This window comes from Nilaparvata lugens, chromosome 6 (assembly GCF_014356525.2).
Source record: "Nilaparvata lugens isolate BPH chromosome 6, ASM1435652v1, whole genome shotgun sequence".
In the NCBI taxonomy this organism is placed as follows: Eukaryota; Metazoa; Arthropoda; class Insecta; order Hemiptera; family Delphacidae; genus Nilaparvata; species Nilaparvata lugens.
In genome coordinates, this window is record NC_052509.1 from 15,020,126 (window position 1) to 15,035,946 (window position 15,821).

The following is a 15,821-nucleotide window of genomic DNA, read 5'->3' on the forward strand; positions in this document are numbered from 1 at the left end:
TATTATGATTTCATAAATAAATTACAATATTAAAATGGAATGTACGCCATCCAACGAAATCATAACTCATTGAACATATTCAAATCATGTAGACACATTTTATCGATAGTTTCTTAAAGACTTCCATTCTATGATTACAGTTTTTTTTCCAAGATTAACGCATCAAATTGCCTCCCCACGTATGTATGTTAACCTAGTATGTTTTTCTCAGATAAACAAAAATTAGTCACACCCAATAATTGGTCCACTTTCTCTCAGCAAAACAGAGACACGTGAACAACAACGGACACGTGAAACACAAAAATGCCACCACTAAGACTCACCGGTCACCGTAGATAGCAACCATTATAAACTTTTTCAACGCACATGAGGAAAACTGTTCACATCTTGAAAATACCAGGAATTGTATGAGGAAAACTGTCAACCATTGATAAAAAATTACTGCCAAACTTTCTAAACTCACGCACACCTATTATAAGGCGTTATTATCAAGTCACGCACATTTCTATTTGGCCCATCTATTAGTCAATTAACTACATTAGTCAATTAACTGCATTGGTCAATCAATTACGTTAGCCTATTATCAACGCGATATATTCTCCATATCATACAAATATCAATAAACTGTTTAACAGCCAAGCTAATAAATATATGGGTTGTGTTTAGAAAAAATCCTAAATGAGACGAACTATCTGCTCCAAATCGATTGAACTCTAAAGCTACGTTTACACCAAACTTAATAACAAAATGTTAATACCTCAATCTTTATAGATTCTATTAGATTGAACATATCTTATCATACAGATGATGAACATAAGTGTTTGTAAAGTTCCTTTCAATCTACTAGAATCTATAAGGATTAAGTTATTAACATTTTGTTAATAAACTTTGGTGTAAACCCAGCTTAAAAACTACTCCAATATTATGTATCAGAGAGCGATTCCAACGATGTAAATCGGATTCAACTTGAAAGAAACAGCAGCTTAACATTAAACTGAATAGCGTATTTTTTCTTCTTTCCTCCAAAGATATGAAAGGTCATTTTGAACTTTTTCCAGCTACTCGATTCTAGGTAATGCATTGGCATTAGTAGTTGGAAACCACTTCTAGGCGTGGCATATTAACAGGAAAAAAGTAGAAAAATATCCCAGATCGTGTGTGGTGATAAATAGGATAATCCAAAGATAATATCACAACAATGACCGTGTAATAGATTTGAGGTGAAAAGAGAAGAGTTTAGGACGACCATGTCCTACTGTAGTCTACAGTACATTGTGGTGGATTTGTTCTTTTTTTGTCAGAGGGAAATTAAGAATATCCGAGTCTGATATCAGTAGACTATTTTGGGACACAGACGGTGCCCACACACGAGTACAATTCAGCAGAAAGGAACGCGGATTTTGATTTTTCTATCATCTGCTTTTACATCTTTTACCATTTTTCTCTTCTTCATGTTTGCTCTATTTCTCTTCTCCTGACCTTCTCCAACCATGTAATATTATAAAAAATATATTTTTTCCTTCAACTATATTATAAATTCCTTTCACTTGCATTTCCTTGAATACTATTCCTTCACCTTCTCTTCTTTACTTACCTTCGACCTTCTTTTCCTTCTCCAGTCATGCTGTATCCAACTATCATTCTTTTTCTTCGATCTTCTACATTTGTCTCCTTCTTATTATGTTCTACTAATACATTTTGATCCTTTTTCCCTTTTTTTATATAGTTCTTCTCTTATTTTCTTCTGATTTTTGTATTCAGTGTCTTCTTTAACCATTTATTGCAGGATATAAGATTGTAGCGATGGTAATTATATTTTGACGTATGATGTTATCATCATATGAAAGTATTCATGGAATTAATTCAAAAAGCAACATCGTTAATGAAATAAATAAACAAATTAGTTTTTACAAGAAAAAACTAATGAGTAGATCAAGAAAATGTGAAATGTAAATGTGTGAGATTAATAAAAGTTATTGATTTGTAGAATAATATCCTTCATTTATTTATGTAATCTCTCAAACACATAAATCTAATAAGTCGTCAATTTACATAATATTTTCTTGTTAGTTCTGTGCTCTCTTTGTTTCAACTTCTCCCGCTCCTCCTCTTACTTTTCTCCTTCTCCTTTATCATTTACTACAGCAAATGATAAGTTTCGTCTTTTCATTATACCATGATGTTGATAGTGAATTATCATCGGAATATCAATATGAACTACTTAGTATCAACATGAACAACAACTAATGTTTATGAATTGAAAATCATTATTACTATCATTATCATCAATAGCTAGTAGCTACATTCTACAAGAGCCAGAAAATAAAAACATGGGCAATATTATCATCATCATCATCATTCTCCAAGCTACTACGTTACCCGACAATCACATACAATAGAGCTTTATTCTGTGGCTGGAGTTAATGGTGGTTTTCGCAAAAGAAAGGTTTGCAGCAAAAGCTTCGAGGTGATAAATTATCAGTGTTGGCCATAAAATGAGGGAAGAGGAGGAGAGGAGTGTTGGCAAGAACCCATTTGGGATGCATAAAAAAGAATTGCATTGACTGCATCATATAAAGAGAAGGAAATGTATTAAAAAAATTGGGTACGTGATGTGAAATGCAGGGTTAATGCGAAATGCAATTCCAGTTTCCAGTAGCAGAAAAAGATAGGAATGATAATGATAAATTGATAGCAGGATATTCGAGAGAAATAGAAGGCCCGTCAGATAATAAAGATAGATTGATAACAGTGCAAAATAAAGATAGGGAGATGTATTTGAAACAATGCGTTGCAATCAAATCTACTGCTTAACCTAATACTACAATCAGAACTTGAAGAAATAGCCTAATGATTGATCGCTCATCATTGACAATTCATATCCTTTTTGGGTATTAGTGAGGCTGAGTGAGGATATTATGATTGTGAAGTAGAAAATATGATAGTTATGAATAATGAGACTTGAAGTTATGAAAACTACAAAGTTATCAAGTTTAAGAAACTATTACTAGTTTCGCTGTTAAACCATTATCAATCCATGGTAAACTAAAACTAAAGTTCAGAGTAGTAGAAAATATAGTAAAGAGCAAGCGATACAATAGGTGGATGAACGTCTGCCACTGGTCAAAATAAGCCACTCCCACAATCAGCAGCTCATTCAAGTGTCACAGCAATGGCGGTTAATAAACTCCAAGTGGGAGTGGCTTATCTTGGCCAATAGCAGATGTTAGCCTCATTGGTCATAATCAACTAATCGTACAGTTCCCTCTTTCTCTATATTTTTCTACTCTGTGCTTTAGTTTCAGTGTACCAAAACGATAAAAATTGTTCAACAACAAAACCGGTATATTATTATTTCAATAAATTTGTGACAAATGATGACTTACGGAGCAGAAATTTCTAATACAACCAGCTGATTTTTTTCATTTTTTTCTTGTAAAAAGAAAAGAGAGGTTCGAAAAACATTACTTTGAAATGTATTCATATATTATTTTGAACAAAGGATTCAAAATACGAAACTATAAACCTTGAAAAAACATAAAAAATCAATCTTTCATTAAAATAGTGTTATTTTCGACTACTTATTGTTACATTCCAGGATGAAAGAAATTGTGCAATACAATACTACTTACAAATTCCATAAGAAATAATCTTTTGAGGTTCATAGGAATTTTTGAAATCTTCTTCACATTATCACGAGAACATAGTGGTAGACAACACAAGACCATCCATATTGTGATGCAAAAGCATTTTAAATAAACTAAAAATTGCATGGATTTGAGGAACAAATTGTTAGTCAGCTACATTGGGAATAACCACAAAAATTATTATTAAAAAATCTTGATAATACCTTTGATTTAGAACATGAAAAAACTCATAAAAAGTCATAATGATGCACGTACATGAGAAGCAATTTCAACAGAGGTTCAAACTTAAAAACTGAGTACCCAGTAAAAAACGCCTTCTTGAAGGAACTGCAAATCCTAATCGACCACACAGTATTGCAATAACAGCTACTCTACTATCTCATCCCATCCCATTCCACTACAAGATATTGCACAGCCAGACAACAATTACTTTCGCGAAATACCTTTCCAAAGCAATTTGTTGCGGAATGCAACTGCAATTATGTATTGAGGAACGGAAAGAAAGTCTGGAAAAGAGAAGAGAGAGAGGACGGGTGATTTTTCACGGTAGAGAATAATTTATATTGTCGAGATGAAACGCCATAGAAAATAACCATTACAGTACAGTGGCTGCCGGTAAGTGCTCAATGGTTGAGCACAGATTGCAATTTTATAAGGCTAATATTTTCTTTGTCAAAACAGAACTGTGGTAAAACGCGAATAAACTACCCAGTTTTTTTAGTGGAAAACTAAGACTACAATGATTTGATTTACATATCAGTGGAAAACTAAAACTACAATGATTTGATTTACATAATAATCTGTTGTCCAATGATCTCACTCTTCAATAATAAGTTACGGCTTCATCCCTTCAATATGGGCTTCATCCTTAAAAGCTCAATATCGGCTTCATCCTTAAAAACGCAATATGGGCTTCATCCTTAAAAACTCAATATGGGCTTCATCCATAAAAACTCAATATGGGCTTCATACTTAAAAACTCAATATGGGCTTCATACTTAAAAACTCAATATGGGCTTCATCCTTAAAAACTCAATATGGGCTTCATCCTTAAAAACTCAATATAGGCTTCATCCTTAAAAACTCAATATAGGCTTCATCCTTAAAAACTCAATATGGGCTTCATCCTTAAAAACTCAATATGGGCTTCATTCTTAAAAACTCAATATGGGCTTCATCCTTAAAAACTCATAACAGTGAAAGACTTCAGGACTGTAATGCTTTACATGATAATACTGAATTATTGTTACAAAAATCAAATGTTACTTGGAATTCATGAATGTTTTTCAAGTAAATAAGAAAACTCAAGAAATTTTCCCTTTTGGACAAGATTATTAACAATTTTTGGTTTTCCCGATAGTGAAAATGTTTGATAAACAATTTTTATACATTATAGTTCAGCAGTGTTGTGGACAGTAGTAGACCTCAAGACAATACACACACACTAATGATGAGGAACCATATGTATGGTATGGTTTTCCCACATTATAAGCTACAACAACATAGTTCATTGAAAAGGAATACATAATCAACAAGTGACAAGACGACGACAACAAGGAACAATACTTGAATCCTCACAACCCGTATCATTTATCAACTACTGTTCTCTTTTTCTACTTCGGTTAGTTTTCCTTCATCTCCATATTGTTCTACTTCTTATAATTTTTCATTTCCTCTCCTTTTATCTATTCCACTTTCATCTTCAGCTCCTTCCTCTTCTGCTATCTTCTATTCTACTCTTCCTACTCATGGATCTTCCTTTTCTTCTTCATACTACCCTTCTCTTCTTTCCCCAACACTTCCAAACTATTTTACACCTATCTTCCACCTCTTCTCCATCTTTATTCAGACCTCTCCACCCTCAAGATTCATCTTTCACAACCTCAGTACAAAAAGTGAATAATGAAGAAGGTGAAGGGCATCAAGCTCTTAACATCCCTCACAAATGCTCTGCAACGGAACCTTCACAACAGATACAAGCAGCAGAGAACAAGAGTGATCAATGATTAATTGTGGAAATGTCAGACAGACTGCAACCAGACGATGGATTGGATCTCCACTCACTCCACCCTCTCTTTCATTTCCTGCCCTGTTTGACCTTCATCCTGACCTTTCCTTCCAATACCGTTTGCTCTCTTTTCTGTGGCCGTTGATTACAAAAAAGGAAATGGGAGAAATATGAGAAGTAGGGAATCAATACGTGGAAGACTATTACTTTCAATTGTACAGAAATTGTACAGAAAGATTCCAAATAGATTTATTCATAATATTATATTGTAAAAACTGAAAACCAATAAAATTCAAGTTCAAGAAACTAATGAAAAATCTCTTATTAATTATATTTGTTCATTTTGATGATTTTTGAATAAGTTCACTGAAATCTTATAATACCAGGACAAAACTATAGACCGTTCAAATTTACTTCAGACTTGGAGGAATATGCAGCGCAGAGAAATGGAGGGAGATCAGCCAATTACAGTGATTAATAGAGTAATAGGTGTCAGCGCAGTTGCCAATTTTTCAGTCGTCTGCCCGCTTTCAGACAGGTAACTTCACATGTTTAGCATGAACACATGAACAGTCACTAGAAGTTTGAGATCGCTGGCCGCTTCAAAACGGAAACATCGCGCCTCTGTATCCCTCCCGCTGTGTGCTTTCTCTGTTGCGCATGTCCATCCCAAGTCGGAAGTAAATTTGCACGTACTATAGATACTGGTTTTGATGAGAAACAATTTTGAGATAAAACTTACTTTGCCAGTCGAGATATAAGCCCTTTCCACAAGAACTTGGCATCCAAGTCAATTCTAAGTTAATTGGAAATAATGTTCAAGTCTACTAATTCAATACAAGACTTCTATTTCTACAAAATCAATATTATGAACTTAATACGAACTAAGAAGCCTAGAACCATGAATGCCTGCCTCAAAGCATAATCTAGTCAAAATTAGCTTCAACTACATTCAGTGATCAACTGGCGGACTAATCGATGAAGTACTGTACATCAAACTTTACTTGAAAGCTCAAGTAATCTTCCCGCAAGATACTTGGTTACACACCTTCCACTGTTATTGAATACAATCTATATGAACATGAAGCTCTGTATAAAGACTAGGAATTTAAAAGGCACATAAAACTAAAGACCTGAATTCCTCTAGACTAGACACTGAATTACTAGAATACCTAGACGTAAAAGAGAAAGCAACTAAGAATTAACAATGTATATGATGTATATTTAAATAAGACGCATTAAATATAAAGTTGGCGTATGATCGAACAAATGTTATGTTGGAAAAGTAGTATATAAGGCAATGTTCAATCTAGAACTGACTCACAATTATTGCATAGTGAGTAAAGATAAAAATGTTAGGCCTACCACTGGGTCATCGAACGCAAAAACTGACGCAATATTCAAATGAGTGCAGAACCGATAATAGATTTCTGTTCAATATATTGACATGGACTACTGACACCCGTTCACAGTAGGTTGACTTGACTGCTATTGACAACTAACATTTCGCAATTTTTTCAGTAAAAATTGACGTTTTTGCGATAAGACTGCCACTACACTACACTGCTACAGTACTAGGCTACTCTAAAATATATTAAAATTATATTAAACCAAGAACGTTACGCCATTTTCATTACACTTCCACCAGAAGAGCGCAAAAAGAACTAAATATTGAATATATTATGAGAAATACACTCCACCAAATGAATAGAACCATTGAAAAATATAAACTCAATGAGAAATAATACGGTTGCAATGCAAAAAAAAAACGTTGTTGGTTATCCATCTTGTTGTCACTATTATTATTACTATTGTATTTAATAAAACTTTCAAGTGAAAAACCACTCACTTTTTTGATGTGGCTACGTCCGTTTCGTGCTGGTATTGCACATTCTCAAGCCAAACAGAGACTGAAGTATTTAAGGTTATGAGGGTGAAATTTGGTCAGAGTGGGGGTGGAGAGGAGTTTTGGCGGTTAATGGAGGAGGATTTAAATGAGTTTGTCAAACAGAGTGTGGGAGGAAAAGTTGATTTGGTCATTTAGAATATTGTTTGGCTGTTGTTTGGTATATTTGTATATTTCAAACTGTTCTAGTACATTTAATTTTCTACTTTTGTGAGTATAGTGGAGTATTTCGAGGTTGTTGTCTATGTCAGGGTGTGTGTGGTCAGTGGAGATAATGTGTTCTGCAAAGGTGGAATGGGAGGAAGGATGGGTAATGGCTCTTGTGTGTTCTTTAAATCTTATATTAAAATTTCTAGCTGTTTTACCTATGTAAAATTTGCTTCAATCTGTACAATCTAGTTTATAAATTCCTGGTCTATTGTATTTATGTTGAGGGGTGTTGTGTAGGGACAAGAGACGTCCCACATCAAAAAATGTGAGTGTTTTTTCACTTTAAAGTTTTATTAAATACGATAGCAAAAAGTAAGTTTATCTTCTATCATCATCACTAGTCAGACAGTACATAACACAAATTAGAAGCTCCGAAGAAGTTTCAAAATCCAATTTACTCATAATGAGAACAGAATGGATGATTGCTTCCAATCACAAGTAATCTGTACCAAATTTACAAACAATCATGCAACGCCTGCATATTCCTAATGAAATATGAATCTATTACAAATAGTATAAAGTAATAAATTGTTCTATACCAATACTTAGGAATAAAAAATTATTCAATGATAATGCGAATCAAACGTTTTCAGACAACTGACAAACCTAAATAATGTATTATCAAGTAATGGAAATATTCTCAACAGCTACAAGGAAATGCACCTTTCAAATCTATCATCTCAACACAGAAAATGTATTTTTGACAGTTTAATCAAACGTCGTTCGGTTGTAGAAAGACAGCGTGTACAGGAGATCATAAAAAAACTATAGACTACTTTCATATCAATTGGAACAAAGAGAGACACAAAATAAGACAGGGATAATCAGACGAAAAAAAGAGAACATAATACAGCAAGTACTTTCAATAATTAGCACTGAAACACGAAACAAAAATGAATGACTCGGACAGGCGTTTATCACTGTCAAGGTTGTATGACAGCTAATAATATTACTTACTGCAGTCGACATTTGCAAGCGGGAAGTTTCGGACAAAACGGCTGTTCAAAATGAAAATCAAGCCTTTCAAATAGATGATGGCTTTGAATTTCAAGGTCAAATAAAGATCAAGCAGTCTGTCGTGTAGAAAGATTTAGGCATATTTGAATTTATTTCTTTTCTATTATAGATAAAAATTAAGTATCAAATATTAATTTGCACAACTTAAGATATTTTAGTTTCAAGTGTTCACTTATATTGAAAAAATGGTTTTATGAGGTGAAAACTCGTCTATCCATCATTAAAAATCATCATCAGTAATAAAAGATTGGCAAAATTCATTATCTGTGGCTTCATAGTTACTGCAACAAACTGAAAGTGAGATGAAATTGAGCTGGTGGTAATTCAATCAACCACAGTCATTGAAAGTTGTAGTTGAAGTTCAATTTCACGTGAAAGTGTAACCAACATCAAGTTACTGTAACATTTTATAAGACTTGAAACTATCTAAGCTACGACGACTTTGCTCACTGAAATACAGTACTTGTTCCATGACTCAACTGACTTGAGTTTATTTGTAATGTTCAAATTCTCAGGTGACACACAATATGTAAAACAATCTATGAATTACAGAATAATCAACAGCGAACAGAAAACTTTAGAACGGTAAATATTCAGTATATTTTCAAATTATAATTTAAATAAAGAAAAGATAGATAGAATTACTTTCAAGATTTTTATATAAATAGCTTCTCCATAATCAATCAATGAAAAGATATGGCGAGAAAAAATCAAACATGTTTGGAATGTATAGATAAGATAAAATGATGTATGCAAGTACACTAAAAATAAAACAACGAAATATGGTGAAAAAGTCTAGAAGAGTAGAATAGCTTCTTTTCATTACTCACCTTATTAATTGAATAAAATCTCTCCACCATGTTGGATGCCATTATTATTCGAAAAGTTGAACTATCAAAATTAATTCCCAAAACTGTATGAAATCAATTAAAAATCACCGTATTTTACTAAAACTGATATGAAGACACGAAGCAGCACCTGAAACAGAAGAAACAGCCATCTTGAATTTGTTTGAAAATAAAAAAATGCAGGTAAAATGGCACATCTTAATTTGTTCAAACTATTCAGTCTTCTAAAATAAAAAAAATCTAATGAAAATCAATAAGAATGTCCTCCATAGCTCAACAAGTATATTCGATTTTTTTCCTATATAATCATCAACCGAAAATCATAACTATAATCTCAACCACTGCATCGCTAACTATAATGGAGAATTCTGAGAAACGCACAAAAACACAATTGGGTACGTAAGAAATATTGTACTCCAAATTCATATTTCGCAAAAATATTAGATACGTAACTAATCGATAGATTAGATGTGTAACTAATCGATCAATATCTTAAACCATATCATATTGAACATAACAATGCATACGACCATAGCATATTGATAAAAACCAACTTCAAATATAGGAAGCAGATTGTTCACACTTCATATTTCTTTGAATTGTAATCCACGACAATGAATGCACAGTTTGGTAACTACCGTTACCAAACTGGCCAGTAGTTATAACATGACAATTCGTTACATCATGTATCATGATTATTGTTATGCCACTATCACCCAAGTGCGCAAATTCCGATTAATCTGTGGTCCGAGAAATAATAAAGAGGGTAGAGACAGAGAACAGACAGACCAAGAAACAAATTTGCAAACTTACCAACACAACTAAGCATAAATTGACTCCTACTACTCCTAAAAAACTAACCTAAGCCTAATAAACTACTCCTAAAGCTTAATTTTACATTTTTTATTATAAATAGTCATTTGTGAAATATTAATACCCTAGTCTTTTGAATTCAATTTTCTGTGATTATTTCAACAGCGCTGGCCACAAAAGTATTTTTTTCAAATACTATAATAACAGCACAGATAGTTTGAAAAACAGTACTCCCAGTTCTCTGTGGTTTAAAGAAAACAATAATACTGAAAAACCAGCATTTAATCAGTATGTCTTCAGAGTATAGATTACTATAGATGCACGTACAGTACATGCAGATGTAAAGCATTTTATGCTCTCTGCATGTACTATGTTCTATCGTAAAGAATAATAATAACACAATACTATAAACGGATATTAGTTTGTCTCTGGTATAGTAAAATTTCAAAACAACGAATGAAAGATAATGAATGAAACGATTCAGAAAATATAGATAAAAACAGATGCGCATAAATAACCCAAATCTGAGTAGAATTACTGTATTATTATAGTACTGTATTGAATCTTTTTCGGTCCACTTTATTAATATGTGTGGGATGTCTCAATATATTTGTCTATAATTTGAGTTTTGAAAAAAGCTAAAACAATAGTTGATAGTTTAAATAATCAACTGTTAACCGAATATTACTCAATCCTATTCAAAACACAATCCTTCAACAACAACAATAGCCGAAATAATCTTTTTTTTTTAATGGATAAAACCAGATAAACCAAGAAATTTAAAGAACAATTTGATGAGAAATTACAATTCCCATTATTCCAACTCTAGATTAGTAAATATTTCAATTGAATAACAGTAAACAAGGTCCGTTCAACGACCCGCGAAGGCCGTCCGTCGTAACGCTTCAAGAGGAAATCGATTGCTGCTGCAGTTGCTGTGAACTTGGAATTTTCCGGTCAACATGTTCAATCACTTGGAAATAGCACAAATAAATATGGGTGGGTGCTGGTGCCGGAGACTCATTTCAAGGCTGCTGCAAATTGATCGCAAACAAACGGTTCTGCCGACTTTGATCAAGTCATTATAAGATTAGACATTGTCTTTGGAGTTTCAAGTTAAGATCTGTACACATTGCTCCTGAATCCAACAATACACTAGTCACTGTAATCTGTCGAAGCATATGGAGCATCTAATCGCACGGATCGGATAAGCATCTTGCTCTCAGTACTCTCGTTGGATGGGTGGAAGCTCGCAGCCTGCTCCGCTAACATACAAATATGAGCTTCACAAATCCACTTCCTGGTTGTTCAGAACACACCGTACTCGACGTTCATTCGTCCATCTTCATCATCATACTTCCCATAGCCTACACACAAGGATTCATGTGTGAATCAGTCATGAAAAAATCAAGTTTGTCAGACAATAATTTATTGGGGGAATAGAGGAAAATCATACTTCCAGACAAGAGGAGATTGATATTGGAGGCTATTAGTTAGAAAATAATAAATGCCAATTAGAAAAATAGAAGAACCAATTATGGAAGCCATGGTTGAAAAACGTTTTTGCTCATAGCTTGCTATTTTACCACAGCGGAAAATGATTCTTAAGTATCGGTCCATCTTCTCCAGATGACTATCTAGCTAGTCTCCAGTTCCTCAAATATGATTCCATAAGATTGTAAAATAATTAAATTGAAGAAACAATTCCCTAATTAGAACAACCATGGTAATATGATTCGCATTCAGTCTATACGTCAACAATGAGAATCAAAATTCAGCCAATCAACTTCAACAGTAACGACATGATAATGATGAAACAAATACTAGTAGAATTCCATCTATGGCCAGACAACAGCACTAATTACCTGACACTCATTATTACAGCTAGTGAAAAAAGGTAAAATAATAACGAAGTTGATAATAGTTGTCACCTCGAAATTAATGACAAGCAAACTGTCATGGCCGGTCATTTATTGATCCTAATGGTCAGTGACTTGTCAACTGTCAATCAAAACTAAAACGGTTATCTACTTTCCAAAATGGCCGTCAAATCTATACTAGGAATTAGTTTTGTGAAGTTTGCCGCTGCCTAGTCATCTTATGATCAAGCAACCACTGGTAATAATTATCATTGATATTTGAGACCAAGCCAAATATGGGCTCAGCTTACTCATGAAGCTTAATATAGGAAATAGTTACATCAACGAAAGTATTTTTAATTTTTTATGAAGAGACAATCATGGAGGACATTCATGGTTAGCAGAATAGTTGATATGAGGTAATTTCTCGAGAAAATAATCCAATCATTGTCACTCACCAAGTGAAGAAATGTGCCACCAAAGCCTAAGAGAAGAATATTTTTCTGTTCATCACATATTGGCTAAGCTGTATACTTCATCATTCAAATTGAATGAGTAAATGAATAATGAATTTAAAGAAACCACGATTTACTACCCAACCGGGTGAGAGGCAACAAGCTTCAGCTCTCAAATGTCCAAATATAGTCTCAACTGAGAAAGATTAAATGGAAAAATAGGTCGTATAAATGTATTACGTTACCTTCACCTGTCTTTTACAACAAATTTCGCAAATAAGAAAACTAAATCCGTTAGTACATCGACATGTCTTGATTCACGCATATCTTCCTTAAATAGAATTTTATTCTACCATAGAGTAAAATATTTGTCTCTGACTCTACTCTTTGATTCCTCACTTTCTACTCCAATTTACCTACATTTTTACTACTTTTCAACTTCATCCTCTTTATGCTTTTTAATCGCATCCCCATCTTTTATTCTTCGAAATCTGACTACTTTAAAAGGAGTTAGATAACTAAACCACACTGTAAATCACCATCGGATGCAGTATTTTGCAACTCACTGTGCTAAAATTAGCTACCACCAATGCTGTAATTTTATGCACATCGTCATCCGTCGCCTAATCTCCTCTCACTCACGCTTACAGAAACCCGCATGATAGCAACACTCCAAGAGAGCCTGACAACTTTCTAATCGAGTGGCAAAACCATTTTTCAACTCTATCCACACTCGTTGAACAATCTAAGGCATGCAGCAAGATGTACACAATTCATGCCTTATTTAATACAAGGAGAGCGTGTTGCAAGAGGCAAGTTGCAGATCATCAACCGATCAATCCATATGAGTAGTATGACTTGCAGTCTGAGTCTGAATTATTACATAAATGAAAATGACTGCCACAAGAAGATGGAATGGAAAGGATTGGAATAATATTCTACGAATATTGCTTATCTTCACATTATATTCACATCAAAGTTTTTCTCGATTTTCTGTGGTTTTGCAAACTTCCAAACCTTTTCAAGAACTTAGATTTCTTTACTATTTTTACTGAGCAAGGGAAATTTTACTGTAAGAAGGTTGGTAAGAGGGAAATGCAATTCATTGCAAGGAATTCTATTTCAATTCTTCTTAAATGAAATACAAATATAGTATGTCGATTGTAGTCTCATGTATGAGGTTAACTCCAAGCTCCAAGTTCTGTGAATGACACACAAATTGAATGAAACTAAACTAACATTAAATTAAGAGCATATATTTATTTTTTGAGAATAACGTAGAATCGGAAAATTCTGACAATCGAACCGTTACAGCATCTTAGCTTTTCTAACATCTCTCCAATTTTCGCATAAAATTGACATAGCATAGGCTATTCCTATAACGCAGAAAATAAGTTAACAAGAACGATTGATTATCACATTAACAGTTTTGTAAGAATAGAGAGTCAACTATCAACTACTTTGAACAAGGAACAAGTGAACTGGATCAGCATGTGTGTGCATCGCCATATTAGTGAAACTAATCTACTCTCAGGAACAATGAACGGGACTTATCAGGCATCAAACTATAACAATGCAACCGATGTAGGCAACCAATGTAGCTTCACTATACAGTATCACTAAAAGTACAGATATCCACTACATCGTAACTGTTAATTAATAGATAGTAAAAATTACGATAACAGATTGAATTATGTTTGAGAAGAGGCAAAAGCTCTGTAAAATAAGCGCTGCTTGACCGGAGCGTCTAAATTGTGGTCAACGAACGCTTCAGAATGGCTCTTTAGAATAAGGATCTATGAAATGCAACCAGATTTTTATAAATATATTTTTTTTGCAAATAATAAGTTTCGCCAAAAACCATAGATTAGAGATAGATCAAAGGACTAGGGAGATTAGGAAGATAAATAAGATAGAAAAATATGTTAAAAAAATTATTTTCTATCGAGATCAAACAAATCTTATCTAACAACGTGTTTTTCGACCCAAAATTTGTTTACAAATTCCACAATCACTAGTCATCAAAATTTGCGAGAAGTCACATTTTTCCAATAAAACAACAATTTGTACGCACGAAAAGCAAGGTCAAAAAATTCCACAAACACAACTACTGTAAACAATGGACAGCGATTAGTTTGTAAAATTTTATCAAAATAGTATTAATAGCAATATTGTTCTATTTTAGATGGATAGTGAGGATTCAGTTTTTATTACAACCCCATTCAATTGATATCAACTGATAATGAGCGACTACGTCAATTTCATCAATAGCCAAAAATTGTTTTACGCACACACGTTTTTTCTATGACCAATGATTTTCCAAAACATAGTACTTACAATCTGTTATGGGGAAGAAGAGAACAATGAAAATCTGAATGAGAGAATTAGTGAGAGTTACAACTACTCTTGTACAGAAGTGGTAAGTTGAAAATGGTACACCCAAACCTAAGTAATAAGAACTTCCCGAAACTTGAGATTATCAATAATTTCAGTATTTTTCAATGCCATTCATTCAGATACTTTATTTATTTATTGACAATAGCGAGAAGAATCACCAGGAATACTCATTGCCAAAAACTGTTTCAATCCTTAATCTCAAATCAAAATATCCAAGTAGAATAGTGAATCTTGGTAGAGCTAAGAGAACTTATGAAAATAAAATGTTTGCATTTGTAAGAAATCACCTATATACTTAGTTGCTGTTACGACCTATCAACATTTAAAACATAGAAACTGCAACATATTATTGCTGGCCATGTAGCTAAAAAAAAGAGAAAAGGCTGAGAAAAGCCAGGAATAGTGGGAAAACTCGTTTCCAAGCCTGGCAAGTGCATTCAAGAAGTCCGTCATTCCAGCAGAAAGGTAGGGGGAAATACCCAATACGACCTTGGCAAGGTGAACCAGCATACAACAGAGATAGTCTAATAATCATAATAGAGATAGATATCGCTGACTGGAGCCACTGGGGAGGAGCTAGAGGTGGAAAAGACTGGCAAAGGGGAAGAGTGTAGAGAAATGTAATACCAGGAAAAATAGAAAGAGAAGAAAACTAGGTAGC

At 33.6% G+C, this 15,821-nt stretch overlaps 1 protein-coding gene across 4 annotated transcripts in view; it reads right to left on the reverse strand.

Moving 5' to 3' along the window:
* Positions 1 to 15,821, reverse strand: part of LOC111052632 (autophagy-related protein 13 homolog) — a 101,562-nt gene that overhangs the window by 58,833 nt on the left and 26,908 nt on the right. For all 4 annotated transcript variants that reach the window (XM_022339378.2, XM_039430201.1, XM_022339372.2 and 1 more), the window contains one exon: positions 9,619 to 9,766. The gene's annotated coding sequence lies outside the window, so the exon portion shown is untranslated. The remainder of the gene's footprint in view (positions 1 to 9,618; positions 9,767 to 15,821) is intronic.